This window comes from Ascidia mentula, chromosome 7 (genome assembly GCF_947561715.1).
Source record: "Ascidia mentula chromosome 7, kaAscMent1.1, whole genome shotgun sequence".
Lineage (NCBI taxonomy): Eukaryota > Metazoa > Chordata > Ascidiacea > Phlebobranchia > Ascidiidae > Ascidia > Ascidia mentula.
In genome coordinates this window covers 9,979,832-9,995,241 of record NC_138572.1, presented here as the reverse complement: position 1 = coordinate 9,995,241, position 15,410 = coordinate 9,979,832, and the positions used below count along the sequence as shown (strand labels likewise).

The 15,410-nt window shown below is 37.7% G+C and overlaps 1 long non-coding RNA gene and 3 pseudogenes across 9 annotated transcripts; 1 reads left to right on the top strand and 3 right to left on the bottom strand.

Annotated features, from left to right (window-relative positions):
• The first annotated feature begins 346 nt into the window (after positions 1-346).
• LOC145908343 (sodium-dependent proline transporter-like) lies at positions 347-4,335 on the top strand (annotated as a pseudogene). The gene is made up of 11 exons (XR_014402980.1): positions 347-636; positions 918-1,057; positions 1,316-1,450; positions 1,812-1,915; positions 1,978-2,102; positions 2,507-2,619; positions 2,905-3,035; positions 3,208-3,307; positions 3,378-3,493; positions 3,566-3,742; positions 3,916-4,335. The product of XR_014402980.1 is annotated as a sodium-dependent proline transporter-like (transcript).
• A 1,547-nt stretch (positions 4,336-5,882) lies between these two features.
• Positions 5,883-7,410, bottom strand: LOC145909528 (uncharacterized; annotated as a pseudogene).
• A 2-nt stretch (positions 7,411-7,412) lies between these two features.
• Positions 7,413-10,784, bottom strand: LOC145909527 (uncharacterized; annotated as a pseudogene).
• Positions 9,839-13,898, bottom strand: LOC145908376 (uncharacterized). 8 transcript variants are annotated; one of them, XR_014402987.1, is made up of 5 exons: positions 13,381-13,898; positions 13,160-13,290; positions 12,701-12,816; positions 11,147-11,245; positions 9,839-11,055 (listed from the first exon to the last, which is right to left on the bottom strand). It is a non-coding gene; the product is annotated as an uncharacterized LOC145908376 (long non-coding RNA). The 8 variants fall into 8 exon arrangements; XR_014402985.1 differs by having other exon boundaries at positions 9,839-10,208; positions 10,623-12,816; XR_014402988.1 differs by having other exon boundaries at positions 9,839-10,775; positions 10,831-12,816.
• Positions 13,899-15,410: the final 1,512 nt, after the last annotated feature.

Below are 15,410 nucleotides of genomic sequence, written 5' to 3'. Positions count from 1 at the left end.
ATGCTCTTTTTGGGGATTTAGAAAGCCTTTTTTTCTAGAAAGTATTTTATGTTTTACAAGGCACCAACAAAAACTAGCTCGTGTTATTAAGAGTATTTATTGTATGCCGATGTTGTTGCAGCCTGCCACAATGTATCAGGGTGGTTTTGCTGACGACCAACTTCCAAACCAACATTTTACTCAATCATTGTCAGTCAGACAACCAAACAATGCTTTGATATCCCAATACCCAAGATTTACAAACCAATTGAATTTTCAACAAAGCTCCCAGCAAGGAATAGATCATCACTCTGTCAGTGCTTTATGTCAAGAAACTCAACTTTTCACACCACATCATAGTTATGTATTTCCCCAAATGTATCGTGTAAATGTTAACTTTGAATTGATTTTCTAAATATATTTGAATAAGACACTGAAGATGCTTTATAGCATAATGTGTTTGTCTCAAACGGAAGGCAATAGATTTTAACCCAGAAAAAATATTTGCCTTAATGTCGTGTAAATGTTATCCCGCGTAATGTTATTTTTTTTAAATAAACGATAAAAATAATTTTTTTAATTAAAATTATCTTTGTAGATGATGAATGCAACCACAGCAGCCGTGAAACGAATCAGCCCGAGCGAAGAATATTGGAAGTGAGCAACGGTTAAATCAGTATATCTTCCTTGCGATAAAACAAAACTACCTGAAATTTGGCTTTGAAGCCTGTGAACCTTACTACCCGAAATTTAAAACATTTTTGTCGTAAACTTAATTCTACAAAGCGAATTGTTTTGGATTAATGTCAGCAGCTACATGAAACAATGCTTAACCGAGGGTCACATTCTACTATATATATAGTCGTAAACACACCCTGTCTGCGGCTCTCCAAATGACTTTTTTGCACATATATTCGTAAAACTATACAATTATTCAGAAACCGTGTTCTTCGCATTAATCGGAGCACTGGTATTGATTGATCCTGGAGCAGTGTTGTGGGATTTGTGCTTGTGCTTGCTTCTCTCTTGGCTGGTTGTGTTTTTCTGCTTGCTCAAAGGCGTCAAGTCGTCAGGAAAGGTATAACAGAAATTTAAATTCAGTTCTTGGCTTTTAGTGCAATGTTAATATACAGTGATCCTTGTTTTTTGATGGAAATAAACTGCAGATGTCAAGTGTGATAAACATTATTGGTATTTTTTAAGAGTGGTTTTGGTTAAATTCTTTCTATACTTTGCTGTCGAAAGTATTCACAGTATATACTCCATGTGTGTAACTAGATAAGTGCTCATTTTAACGTCTCTGCAACAAAATCAGAATCTAATGCACAAATTTTAGGTCGTCTACTTCACCGCCACATTCCCTTACATCATCCTCGTCGTTCTGCTCATAAGAGGCAGTCTACTAGATGGCGCTGCAGATGGAATCATCTTTTACGTTCGACCGCAGTGGGACAGACTTCTAGACTCCAATGTAAAGTTTTTGCATAACGATATAGCTTCTCATGAGGCAGTGGTTGCCAAACTTTTAATTCGTGGCCCCAATATATTTCGATTACGGCTTGTGGCCCACCCAAATCGGTGATGGCCATCTTTGGTCTCGGACAAACGTAAGGGCCCTTTTTAGGCACTGAAGGGCCCTATTTTATCAAGTGAATGGTCAAAATGGTGAAATGAACCAAGAAACAGCTAAAGAAGATTTAAAAAAAAATATTTTAAGCAATTTGAAATTCAGTACAATTTGTTCAAATTGCTCTGTGGTTCATCAAAAATTTCTTCGTAGCAGTTTTGAAATTCTACATAAACGTAACCACTTTGTTGCCAATCTGATACAGGTATGGTCGGCGGCAGCAACTCAGATCTTTTATTCTCTCGGAATATCCTTCGGTGGTCTGTTGACTTTTGCTTCCTACAATAAGTTCGACAACAACATCTACAGGTAAAATAACACCATTATGTTGTCCTATTATCTTTGTTAATTTTCTAATTTTGTTTTAACAGAGATACGTTAATTGTTGCTATTGGCAACTGCGCAACGAGCATTTTTGCTGGATTTGTCATTTTTTCTGTGATTGGGCACATGGCTTTCAAACTTGGCCTAGACGTAAAGGATGTCGCCACCTCAGGTATGCATGACTGATGCCTTCTCAACGCTTGTGCAATGAGTTTTAAATTGCAGGCCCTGCTGGCTTATAGCCAAGTGGTCTGTAAGTTTCCATGTCTTTGGGTCAAATCCAGTTGATTTTTAAGTACAAACTGAATAATGGCTTGAAAGACAATACAGCAAATTTTATCAGCGATAAAATAGATATAGTAGAAATTGGTAAATGCAAATGCCCTGCGATATATACGATAAATCACGTGACATGTGCAAGGCTTTAAGAAAAAAAATTACACTGACTGGCCTGAATCGATGTAAGTCGACGTTTCAAGCGATTTACACATAAATATATACATTAGCAAAGTAAACTTTTCAGTGTTTACACATTTACAAATAAAATTTACTCGAAATCCTAACATGCGTTCTTAGGTCCAGGATTGGCTTTTGTGGTTTATCCAGAAGCTGTTTCCTTGCTTCCTGCACCACAACTGTGGTCAATTCTGTTTTTCTTCATGTTGGTCACGCTTGGCTTAGACAGTCAGGTAATTGCAACAATAAAAATATGTCGCTTACTGTGGTTATTTTAGAGAAATTGTCCGAGCAGGGCTGCTCTGTATTAAAGCACACTCTACATAATTATTCTAGTGTTAAATATTTGCCTCTTTTTCTACCGACTTTTAAATAAGATAAACTGATGGCGTTGTGTGCGTCGTACAAAGGTATCTACTATCCTTAGTGTAACTTACTTAGGCACTGTACGTGAAAGCATTATCCATGGTTCATTTTAACAAAATCAACTGAAAATTATTATTTTGTTGCCCAACTAGTTTGCGATGGTGGAGACAATCATCACAGGTCTAAGCGACGAATTTCCAAAAAAACTTCGCAACCACAAGGAAATCTTTACTGGTGTTTTCTGCAGTTTTGTTTCCTGATGGGTTTGATCATCGTCACAGAGGCAAGTTCCATCAGTTTTCTGTAAAGAGCTTCTCAATTTTTTTGTTTTGCGACTTAATCTTACAAAAGACGTTTCTAGGCGACTCTATTTTTGCATAGTTTGAGTAGACCTGGTCAATACGTCACGTGATTTTTTAATGACGCAATCCTAATATCTAGTGCTTGCTTACCAGGGTGGATTTTATTGGTTCAACTTGTACAATTGGTACTCGGCGTACTACGGCCTGTTGCTCGTGTCCATCATTCTCTGTGTGGTGGTTAATCACGGTTATGGTGAGATGCTTATTTTCAAACGCATACGTATAGTATGTTTCCACAAAATGTAAAACAATCCGCTTTGCAGGAATGTGGTTCACATACTAATGGAGGCTCGTCAGTGACATCAAGTTGATGATTGGCTTCGAACCCAACTGGTATTTTAAGATCAACTGGATGATTATCACACCTGCTATGCTGCTTGTACGTGTCCAGACAAGTTGTGCATAATTTTTTGTGTAACAATATTATTCGAGCGTGACTATTATTGTGCAGTTTGTGACGATCTATTCGGCCGTGAATTACTCTCCCATAACGTTGGACGGTAAACCTTATCCGAAATGGGCAGACGACCTTGGTTTATGCATGAGTGCAACTGTAGTGGTGGTGGTGCCTCTTTACATGATTGGTAGAATTGCGTGGGCTGCATACAAGGGAGAGGATATAAAAGCGGTAAGAATGCAACCATCGGCGTTGTGAAGTGTAGGCTGTATCTTATATGCTTTTCCAAATGTTTTACAGTTAGAAATAAACTGGATGTAGGTATATTGATTATAGCAGTGCTGTATGTCATTTGCTTATACAGCATTAATTTCTACACATACTAAAGTATTTTTTCATTAAAGCTGATCAAACCAAACGCTAAATGGGGACCACAGGATCGTTCAATTGCCTACGATCCAATGCTTGGTCCGGTTTCCAAATCAATGAAGACATTTTCTCAACCTCATGTCGATGATGGTTTGCCGGATCCATTTCCTAATTCCCTTTAAATTTGTACACATGAAAATGCCATTCATCGAGTATGTGTGGAAACTTAAACCTTAACACTTGATTAGAACATGATTAATCTCTCTTTTATTGTAACACTGGAATAACAGTATCACACTAAACTTACTTTAGTCCAATTTCTATGCTGAAATGTGGAAAAATATTCGGTGAATTTTCATCACCTACTTTAGTAAGAATGTTAATACTTATATTGAAATGTGTGGCTAACAATTGTTGTATTGTGAAAAATGCGTTGAATATACGAAATGCTCAGCATGAAGTAAGAGTCTTTGTTTACAAAAATTCATTTTATCACAAATAGTTCAGCAGTAGGTATTACTTTCCTCTAACATCGGATATCATACACCGCGTTATTAAACCTTTCAAATTGGGTTTATTTAGCTATTTAGTGATCTTATATTTTATCCGCGTGTTCTTATCTATTGCTATACGTGTCCTGGTAGTTACTTGGGAGAAGGGTTGTGTTGCAGGCAGAGTGTCCTTAAGACAGAGATGAGCTTTTAGTAGGTGTGTTTTTACTCCTATTACGCGTTGTTTTTTACAAACACTGAAGATGCTTTTAGCGAAATATATTTGTCTCACACAAAAGTCAATGGATTTTAACCCAGAAAATACATTTTCCCATAATGTTATCAATAATTCGTTTTGACCAATGTGTTTCATTTATAAGATTTTTTTAAACCACCGGACCACTATAGCTGTTTGGAAACTTACCAATCCGCATGCAAGCAAGCAATCCATCACTTTTTTTGCACGCAAAATTACGCAACATAAAAATATTAAGACACCGATAAAACCAACATAGAGGTTATCGAGTCGTAATGCTTCACTGGCTTTAACGCCCCAGTACTCGTGACGTCAGATGTAGGCTACTATATAAGCGCGACCAATGCTAATGGAGGCTCTTGTACCGATTATGACAATACATGGTGTCAGAAGTGGGATTCGAACCCACACCTCCATTCGGAGACCAGAATTTAAGTCACGTAAGGGAGATTTCCTCACGAAAACTCACAATCCTTCGTAGAATCGATCACAGCCAGTTGCTCTGGGAGGTGGTGGGTTGAGACAAGCCGTGTATAACGTGGGGTGGCCCCCGCCGTGCTGACCAAAGCAAATCACACCAAAACACAAATTGCCAACTCGATTCATCGTATGTTTCCTGCCTTTTCGGCAGAATTGGTCGCCCCGAGGACTGTCCAAAAATTATGGGATAATTTGGAGGTGGTCAAGTTTAGCTGCAGGTTGCAGTTGTTGCTTCATCGTAAATCTTGCTGACGCTCAAAAAAGTGTTGACGAAGTACATAGGGTAAGCAGTACTGTGAGGTTTTGAATAATAGCGAACGTATAAATAACTACGACAAGCATTTATTTAAATACGATAAGTGGAACCAATAATATGAATTGTCCGTATAGGTCTCAATGGACCTTATAGGTCGAAAGAGTGGCCATCTGTATGCAGCTTACACAAGTAAATAAATTCGTTTATACAACAACAAAATGCGAAAGAGTAAAAGAAAACAAAAATGCGAACGAGGAACAGCGAAAAAACAAAAGATTAAGAAATTACTGTTTTAAATCAAAATTATGTTTATTACAATGTATTGTTTGATTTATTGCAATGCCTTGTCAGGAAAAAGTGATTGTTCCAGATAGGGCGAATGCCTGGTCTGCGAAGCATGTAAACCTTATGATCTCGATACAGTAGCTGTGATAGCCAAGTAAGGAGCTGCGTGGGGCGATCCTGCCAATCATGCCATTACATAAAGCATTACTGCGTTGAATAACCTACTCTGTGAAATTATGACCCCGTTTCCTCATTTCTCCAACAGCCTGCATCATGATATTTATGTTCCTTCTCGCCTTGCTGTCTGTTTGCTGAAGTAATATGCAACTCTTTCGCCACCACAACTAAATCTACTTCTTCACTGTCAGCCCATCAAATATAGTACAACCTACTACTGTTAAAAAATAGTTCCACTCCGACGCTCAAGAAAGTAAAAAAAACCTTTGAACTTGTTTATGACCCTGTTTGCACCGTCGCGCAAACAACCTTAGACTTTAACGCTGCGCGGCGCAATTGAGCAAACCCCATATTTTTAGTACCGTGCAGGTAAATGGCAATAAAACGCGCGCATGTCGTGATTTATGTCCACGTAAGTCGATCATACAGCATTATGTCCATCCCCGTGGGAAGTCCAACGAAAATCGTTTTTGTGCGACTATTTTTGCGTGCGTCATTTGCGTCACTTCCAAATATGGATCAAAAACATAGCGCCCTCTATAACAGGCCTGGACACCGGTCGCGCTCGTTTCAAAACTGGAGGCGGGTGTGTTTCAACTGGTTTGTGCGGTCGTGCAAGACTTCTAGACAGTTTTTGGCGTGTTATTGCTGAGTATGTCACAGTGATCTGCTTTCAATTTGAATACGTAGTAGTCACAGACAATTTCAAAAATACTGCTAAGTGATTTTCTGTAGACTTTTGGTTTAACTCGTGAAAACATCAAATAACAAACTATAGACCATTAACATGCCATATCATTGGGTATTTGGAGGCCACCTCTGTTTAAACGCTGTGTGTATGAACCATATTTTTCATAATACCTGTAGGTATCATCCAGATTGAAGTCATCTTTTCCAACAATGTATCCAGAAATGTACACCATGGCTTGGATTTCATAAAATGGTACAACTGATTCTTTTTCTGCCAAACTGTCAAACAATTCAATATCTGAAGCAGACAATTTGTAGCTGCACAACAAGTATCTGTGTCCAATGGAAAGAGCCCCAATTGATGGCATATTAACATTGCGCTGCAATGTTTAGCTTTTTTTTTGTGGGTCAGTAGAAAATTGTCCAAGCATGACAAAGTCATGTGTTGATTGCCAAAGAAATTTTGCAATAGAAATACGACCTTGACATGTATGATAAAAAGCAGACGAAGTATAACCAGACATTTGCTTTACCCTGACTTTACTAAAAGAACTCATGTTTCTCGCAAATTCCGTAAGCTTTGCCAATTCATGCAACCTATTGTCATCACATGAACTCATCACTGCTTTTTTTGGATCTCTGAACCGGACGTTAACACCATGCTTTCTGAAATTTGACTACATTCCGGAATTCGACAAACATGTTGAGAAACTTAATGGTGTCTGCATTATCACAATCAGCGACTGCACTGAGTTTCCAATGCGAATTTAGTCTCATCACAATATACCCTGAAACAGGTTTGCACATTTTGGCGCTCAATAGGTCGAGGATACACAGAAACATAATTCAGCTTTGACTGAGTAACTAAAGAACTTTCCTCAGCTTTAAATAGTGTCCTCAAGAAAAATATTCAAATGCTCTGACAAATGCCTCAGCGAAACACATTTTACCAACTGACTGCTGCCATTGAATTTCTGTATTCAGTGAAAACTTTGCTTAAATAACTTTCCTCGACATTGCTTAGGTAATTAACTGCCTCTTGTATTGTTGACCATCTGTCCAATGTGAAAATTTTGTTGCTAGCCAAAGATGGAATAGAAATTTTTATGCCAAGGTGGAAACATTCATGCACAAAATTCTTGAAAACTTTGATGACAAATGAAGGTATGCCAGCTACAAATTTTTTTGACTGGATAATGACAGAATCATCTCTTTCAAATGAAATTGTAGAAACAGAAAAGGAATGTACGTTTAAAGCTTCAACCAAATCATTCATGTCACCAGGTAATTTGTCCTGTTTTGTGAATTCATTGAGTTCATCAACTACAGCATTTCTTTGGCCTGACATGGCTTTTTTGTGGTTCTAGGTATGCTATGCTGGTGGTGGATGGAATGAACTTTTAGGGACACATGCAAATACCGGTCCCTCTAAAAACCCATTGTAGCCATCGTAGGCATTGTAGGCATCGTAGGCATTGAGTCTAGGCATCGTAGGCATTGGGTCTAGGCATTGTACGCGTAGAGTCTTATAGGCATCGTAGGCATTGAGTCTAGGCATTGTACGCATAGAGTCTTAAAGGCATGCCTACAATGCCTAGGCTCAATGCCTACGATGCCTACAATGGTATTTTAGAGGCACCCTGCAAATACTGGGCGGTACCTGCCATAGGACAAAACTTTTTCATAACCTTGCAGCTAGTGTCTTTCACATACATCAATGTCTGGAATATTGTCCCTTGCTATAGGCCGCATCTCTGTATTTCTATGGAAAAGACTTTCCCGGTTGGGAAATGCCCTTCTCGAACTCTGTCCTGCGTAACAGAGTAAAATTGTGTGTAATAATGCAATGGGTCATGCATGGGCGCCAGTGTTTTGGTTGAATGAGCGCAGATGAACAGGCTGTTGCCAGGGCGATTTTCAGCGTGTTTGGGGCAGTTTTACTATGGTTTTCAGGGTTATTAGTCAGGCAGTAAATTGGTAGAGGGTGCTGTTGTACATGTAGCTGAAAAACTACCCAAATATTGAGGTCGATTTTGTGAAAAAATGAATCACAGAAAGTATGTTCAATTTGTGATTTTCTGTTAGTGCCGACCCTTGCCTAGGAATTCTGGCCAAATTTATAATCGAAATAACTACTTTAACTGCTCCCCGGGGGGGCATTTTGACCCTCTGTTGGCCATCATTTTGGCCAAAAAAGCAGAAAAAAGTGTAGGTTTGTTTTGTGAAAAAATGAATCACAGAAAGTATCCTCCATTTGCGATTAAGTGAAGCCACCAACCCTCCTCTACACAATTCATTAAGAATTAGATGTCTTGCAACTGTCTTGGGGACCCACCGGGGCTGTTTGTACACCCTCTAGGACTGACAATTTAGCAGTTAGCCTTTGCAAAACCCCCCAATGTGCTGTCTTAATGCAGCAATTCCTACGTTTCACACGCATTAACCTATCAATAACACGGCAAAAACTATTTCATGTGATTATCCAAGCAATAACACGCTAAAGACTGTCTAGAAGTCCCGCACGACCACAGAAACCAGTTGATTGAAACATATCCGCCTCCAGTTTTGAAACGAGCTTGATCGGTGTCCAGGCCTGTTATAGAGGGGTTGCTCTAAATATACCGGGTTGGCAGGGCTGTCCGGGTTGACAGGGTTGGCCGGGTCGGCAGGGTTGGCCGGGTCGGCAGGGTTGGCCGGGTCGGCAGGGTATGCCGGGTCGGCAGGGTCGGCAAGGTATGCCGGGTGGGCAGGGTATGCCGGGTCGGCAGGGTTAACAGGGAACTTTGTCTGAAGGTTGTGTTGAGAGAGGCCATATCATCAGAGACTTGGATCCCACAACATGACAAGTCATTTTATGAAAAAAATGCAGTAGCCTACTTGTCATTCAGTCAAAAGTATTGTGATATATTGTTTATCGATGTTTTTAACTTTATTGTGAAATGCAGTTTCTATGCCCGTTATGTATTAAAACATTCATAAAAGTAAGGCCAAGTCTTGTACATCTTTCAGCATTTGGTGGGTTTTGGAGGTTTGCCAAGTGCATTAAACAGACATGCCAGGAAAAATGTTAATTTGTATTACTGCAAATACACGCAACACAAACGAAAACGCACCCCTATTACTGCTATTTTTATCCTTTACTATTCTGTAAAAAAACTTGTGTAATGTCTTGCAAGTTGATAGGAGAACCAAAGTTTAAAGAAATCTGTAAACCTGTAACTGAAAACACTGCATCTGAAAGTGTACCTTAGAAAAACACGAGACATTTGCAACAAATATGTAATGTCTTGCAAATTGAAACAAAATTTGATAAATACATGAACAACACAACATCTAAAAAAAGTGTACTAAAAGAACTAAACAGCTAGTTAACCGGAGGGAAATATTAGTAGGTTGTTGTAAACCAGGTTCAAAGTGACATGATATCTTTTTACAGTAAATTATTTTAGTTCATACAAATTGGTTTTTGCAAATAAAAATGCCTTGAAGAAAATATTGGCCCTGTGGGAAATGTAAAAAAAAAGCCAAACAGATTGCATTTATTGTGAAAATTGCAAAAAATGGTTTCACTGGAAATGTGAGAATGTTGATCTGAATGACTGGAAGGATCTGACACAGGAAGCATTTTTGTGCCAAATGTGTTGTACAGCAGTAGAGGGTTCAATTTCAAACAGTCACTTAGAAGACTTGGCACTGTAAGAACATGATATTTGTGTTTTAAAATCACATGTTTGTCACTGTAAGCTATTTTAGTGGATTAGCATAAAGGTTAGCAGCAGACATAACAGTTTTAAAGAAAAGTACCAGAATGCACTAAAAAATAAGTGAAGACTTTTAGCATAGCATGATAAACAAGTATACACTTTGGCAGATGTGCAGAAAAAGGTCATAAAACAACATCTTGACAATCTTAGGGGAGTTATTTATTTAGTTTTTTTATTTTTCAGTGTGGTTTCAGTAAAGATGTATTCATCAAAAAAGCACAGAGAGAGGATATGCTTCTGAAAAACTTCAATCATACATTTACAAACAAACAGTTGGCGATAAACAGCATAAATTTGGATAATCACTCAAATGTTCTGTCTTACCAAATTATAAAAGACTTGCCAAATTATAAATCCAAAGTTGCAGTAAGAACAACTCCAGATGGAAACTGATTATTCAGTGCAGTTTCTGTTGGACTTGCAGGTGATGAGTCATATCTCCAGAATACTGGGAGTCCGTTAAGGACTGTATTGTAGATGGTGGCTACTCTTCTACCTGGACCATAATGGCACTTTGTGATGCAATAGCAATGGATATACGTTCCATTTACCCCAAATGCAATGGACCAGAGGATGAAGTGTATACCATGTTAACATTCTCACCAATTGGTCAATGTTCAAATGGAATAATTTATATAATGTGGACAAGAATTGCACAAGAAACAAAAGGAAAAATTTGGACTCCAAATCATTTTTGTGTAGTGGTCAATCAATACGATCTTGAAATAGAATATGATGTAGATTCTGAGCAAGTAAACCCCAAAACAGGATACTGTCTGAAACCAATTAAACAGGAAGGTTCAGAAAGCAAAGTAAACTTAATATCTCCTTGTAAAACTCAGTCAGAAAAAATTATACCAGAACCACCTTCTTCTGTTTGCTTCGATTCTACTACAGATATTCCAGATCCCGAAGAGTCAACAAATGAAAATAAATCTGATCTTACCATTTCGCATACTTCATCAACTGCAAACAAAAGAGAAAATTCAGAATCGGATACAACAGAAACAGAAGAAATAATGGACAAAAATAAATAAAAATAAATCTGGTCTTAACATTTTACCCAATTGCATAAAAAAGGAAAATTCGAAATCAGTTTGGTTTGATTCAACAGAAAATGAAGCAAATCAAGACTCTTTTACTCCTGGTGATCTAACAGCAAATGAGGAAAATTCAAATCTTAAAAAGTCAACATCTGATTCTTTTGAAGAAACAATTTCAAAAACTAACGAAGGAAAACTGGAATGCAATGAGTTTCTGCCCACCCATAAGGTTCTACAATTTTTGACAAACAAAACAACTGGACAAGCATACCTTTCGGAAAAAAAGAAAATTGTTATTTTGTCATACAAAACACAGAAAACATTCAGCGAAAGAAATTAGGGTTCAAAAACAAGTTTTGGGATGACTGTGGAGCATGGAAAAAAAATCCTATTTCTCATCTTATTTTGAAAGGAATGGTTTCAAGCAGCTGTATCGATATAGAAACAAAATGTGCACCAAACAAACCACACCCGAATACAAATATCACCAGTTAGATCCACAGCCAATGAAATCAAACTTGATAAAACTGAACAAATTTATTGGCTTCCATTGCAATAATACTAACTACAAGCGCAGAATATCGTTTTTAGAATATTATGGAAATGACGAAGTGATACCATTATACCCGGTTGAATACAAAGGAAATCAACCGTTCCAAATACCCCATGGAAATAGCAAAACAACTCCGCAAAGAAGTTCCACTGAAAACTGCCAAAAATATATACGATGAAAAAATGCAAAATACAGATCATCTAACATCAATGCCAAGGAATTTGCAGCAAATATATAATACAAAGTACAATCTAAAAAAGCAAAAAGACCCGACTTCAATTAAAACTAGCAATTACAGTCAGGAGGTGATGAAAATAATTGACATGGCCCAGACACATGAATTTGTTCAGAAGGTTTTAAATTACAAGGGACGCCCAATTTCAATAATTTGTTATACAGAAGAACAAATTTTAGACATAAATAGGTTTCGCTGTAATTCCAAAGCTGTCCTGTGTGTGGATAAAACATTTAATTTAGGGAAAACATTTCTTACAACAACTGTGTACCAAAATCTTTCATTAACTCGGAATTCAACCCAAAAGCATCCATTATTTCTTGGACCAGTTTTTCTCCACAAAAGGTCTGACACTCAAACTTACCTGGAATTTTTCCAAACGCTAAAGTTTGCATTAAAAAACGACAACATTATCTTCGGAACAGATGACGAGAAGGCCTTGCACCATGCCATCATGGAAGCTTTTCCAAATGCGGTGCATGTTTTGTGTACAAGGCATTCAAAGCAAAACTTACAGCATTACATGTCCGACAAAATTGGCCTAAATAATACAAAAAGAAACAAAATAATTGATGAAGTGTTTAACTTACTTTTATCCGATGATGAAATAGAGTTCGAGGAAGAAAAAACAAGAATGCGGCATGGATTTATGGAAAAATATCCATCAACTCTTCACACCTATCTGAGTTGCAGATTCTTGCCACTTCTAAAAGAAAAAGTTTGGGAACCAAGGTTAAAAGTTGACTTAGGATGGTCCAACAATTATGCAAAAAGCATAAACCATGTTTTAAAGATAAAATCTGAGCGGAAACAATTGAAGCTCCCGGAACTAGTTACAATGATTTATGGAGTGGTAAAGTGCCACTACACAGAAGCAGAAAAAGCATTAATAAAATTAGGACCGTTTAGTTTAAGACCAAAATACAAAGAACATGAAATACCATACTCAGATTGGTGCAAACTATCTAAGGAAGAAAGAGGAAAATGCTTTCTGAAATACATGAAACACAATCTTAACAGCAAAAATATTTACAATGTGCATACAATACCTCCAGCAAGCTCTTGTGGAAAAAAGCCACATCAGAGAAAGCGAAGGAGGGCTGAAAAGGTGTCCTTACACAAAAAAATGAAACTTTGAGAATTTTTAGTCCAGATTTCATTTCTTCTTTTGCTTCTTTTCCTAATAAAAGCAAAAATTATATCTACATATTTGAGAGTGATTAAAGAGTGTAAGAGGCATAAAAGTGATAAAAAACTATCAATAGCCTACTTGGATAACTTGGAGCTGGAAACATCACCTTCAAGTTAGTACTGGACCAGTAGCATTGATAGCAACTACACCCTACAAAACCATGGATGTAATAAACCTTACCTGTGGGCTGTATATACATAATTTTTAGAGGAATCCAGTATAAGTTTTCGTGGATTAATGTTAGTAAAATACATAAAGCACGACTAATCCAAAAACATACTAGTTCATAGGTATTCACTTGACAAACAAAAATTATTTACTTATCTAAACTGCAAAAACCACTAACACTGCCTATAACCCAGCTAGTACGTGGCCAACCCTGCCAACCCGGTATATTTAGAGCAGTGTTTCTTAACCTTTTTTGGATCACGAACCCCTAAAACATTCTTTGAAAAGCTATGGACCCCTTTGCAAGAAACACATTGCAAATGTCGAAATTAGGTCAGCGAAACCTTATGGACAGAGGAAAATACGTGGATTTTCGGAATAATTGTATTTCGTTTCATGGACCCCTTAATGCATCTTCTCGAACCCCTTGGGGGTTCATGGACCCCAGGTTAAGAACCCCTGAATTGGAGGAACCGGTTATAAAGGGCGCTATGATCAAAAACTACCAGTGGGGACTCCCCTAAGATTTACCCATTTTCCATTTTTTGTGAAAGTTCCTGCTCTGCTTCAAAATTTTTGCCAGCGAATCTTGTTTTCGCAACTTATGTCATAATACGCAAATCATATTCATAACCGAATATGGTATCGTTACAAACTTCAGCCTATGAACTATATCGTGTACAAATATCATGTCGCTACCTCGTAAGGTGGCCGAGTAACGCGCGTTCAAACTTTTGTTAACTGGCGATTTTTTTTACATGCGGATACAGACAGACCAGTAACCATAATTTTTTCCACTAAGTAGCGCTATTTTTGCAGCTATTTTTTTATTTTTATTGGTTGGGGTGCATTCTGTGAGATCGACATCCATTTCAATACGCAATTTAACGTCCCGTATTAAAGAACACAAGGCAGCCATACGCAATATGGAACCCAATAAATCTGCCCTATGTGCCCACATGCTTGACACCAACCACCGTATCAATTGGAAGGAAGCAAAAGTATTAAAACATGAAACAATTTTGGCAAAACGGTTGGTTGTGGAAAATTATAAAATTAATTCGCTACCGAATGTTTTAAATCGGAACGATGGAAAAGTACTTTCGCCCGTGTTCCGCAATTTCGCCCGTAACAATTCGTGACTTTTGTTTCCCATGTTTGGCCGTTTGACCCATGATCGATGTTGTCCATTAAATTATGTCCCGCTGTGTTTTAGCTGTTACGCCCTTTTGTTTTTCGTCGCTCAATTTCTTTGCCCTGCTTGTGGGTTCGCTTCGCTACTGTGTTTGTTTTATTCTCTGAAGAAGCCTAGTCGTACGTACAGGCGAAACGTCAGAAAATACAATCTTTTTTAAACAAAAGGTGTATATTTGTTGTTCTCCACCAGAAGAGCGTCAGATTCATAATTCATTATGATACCTGGTGGTCAAAGCCTATTTTCAGTTTTCTGAGTAACACTTTACGCGAAATGAAAAATGCATTGGGTTAAATGCGATTTTGGTGTTTTTTAAGGGGCTTAAAAACCCATTAAATAGAACAAAATTTAATTTTTTTTAAAAGAAACAGGAAGTTTGGTCCCTCGTCTTTTGAAATATGTGGATGATTTTGAATAAATCGTGTCGCATCATTTTTTAAGGCGATTTGCTGTCTACTGCCTTTTGGGTCAAACTATGAACAAATAATTGCGCGCTTTTGTTGTTTGCAAGCAGTGGGAGGCTAAATCGAGTAATATTATCAACTACTATGCTTGTTATGTAAAATCAACTACTTGCTTATTATGTTTTTTTCTAGGACAATATCTTTGCACACAGTAATGCGATTGTTTGGGAATATTTATTTTGCAAAAACAGGGCATTTGACAAACAGTTGACAAACGATAGTATGACTGCTTTTTTCTGCGATTTCCGTATCTTGATGGAGATGAAGATATTATAATGAAC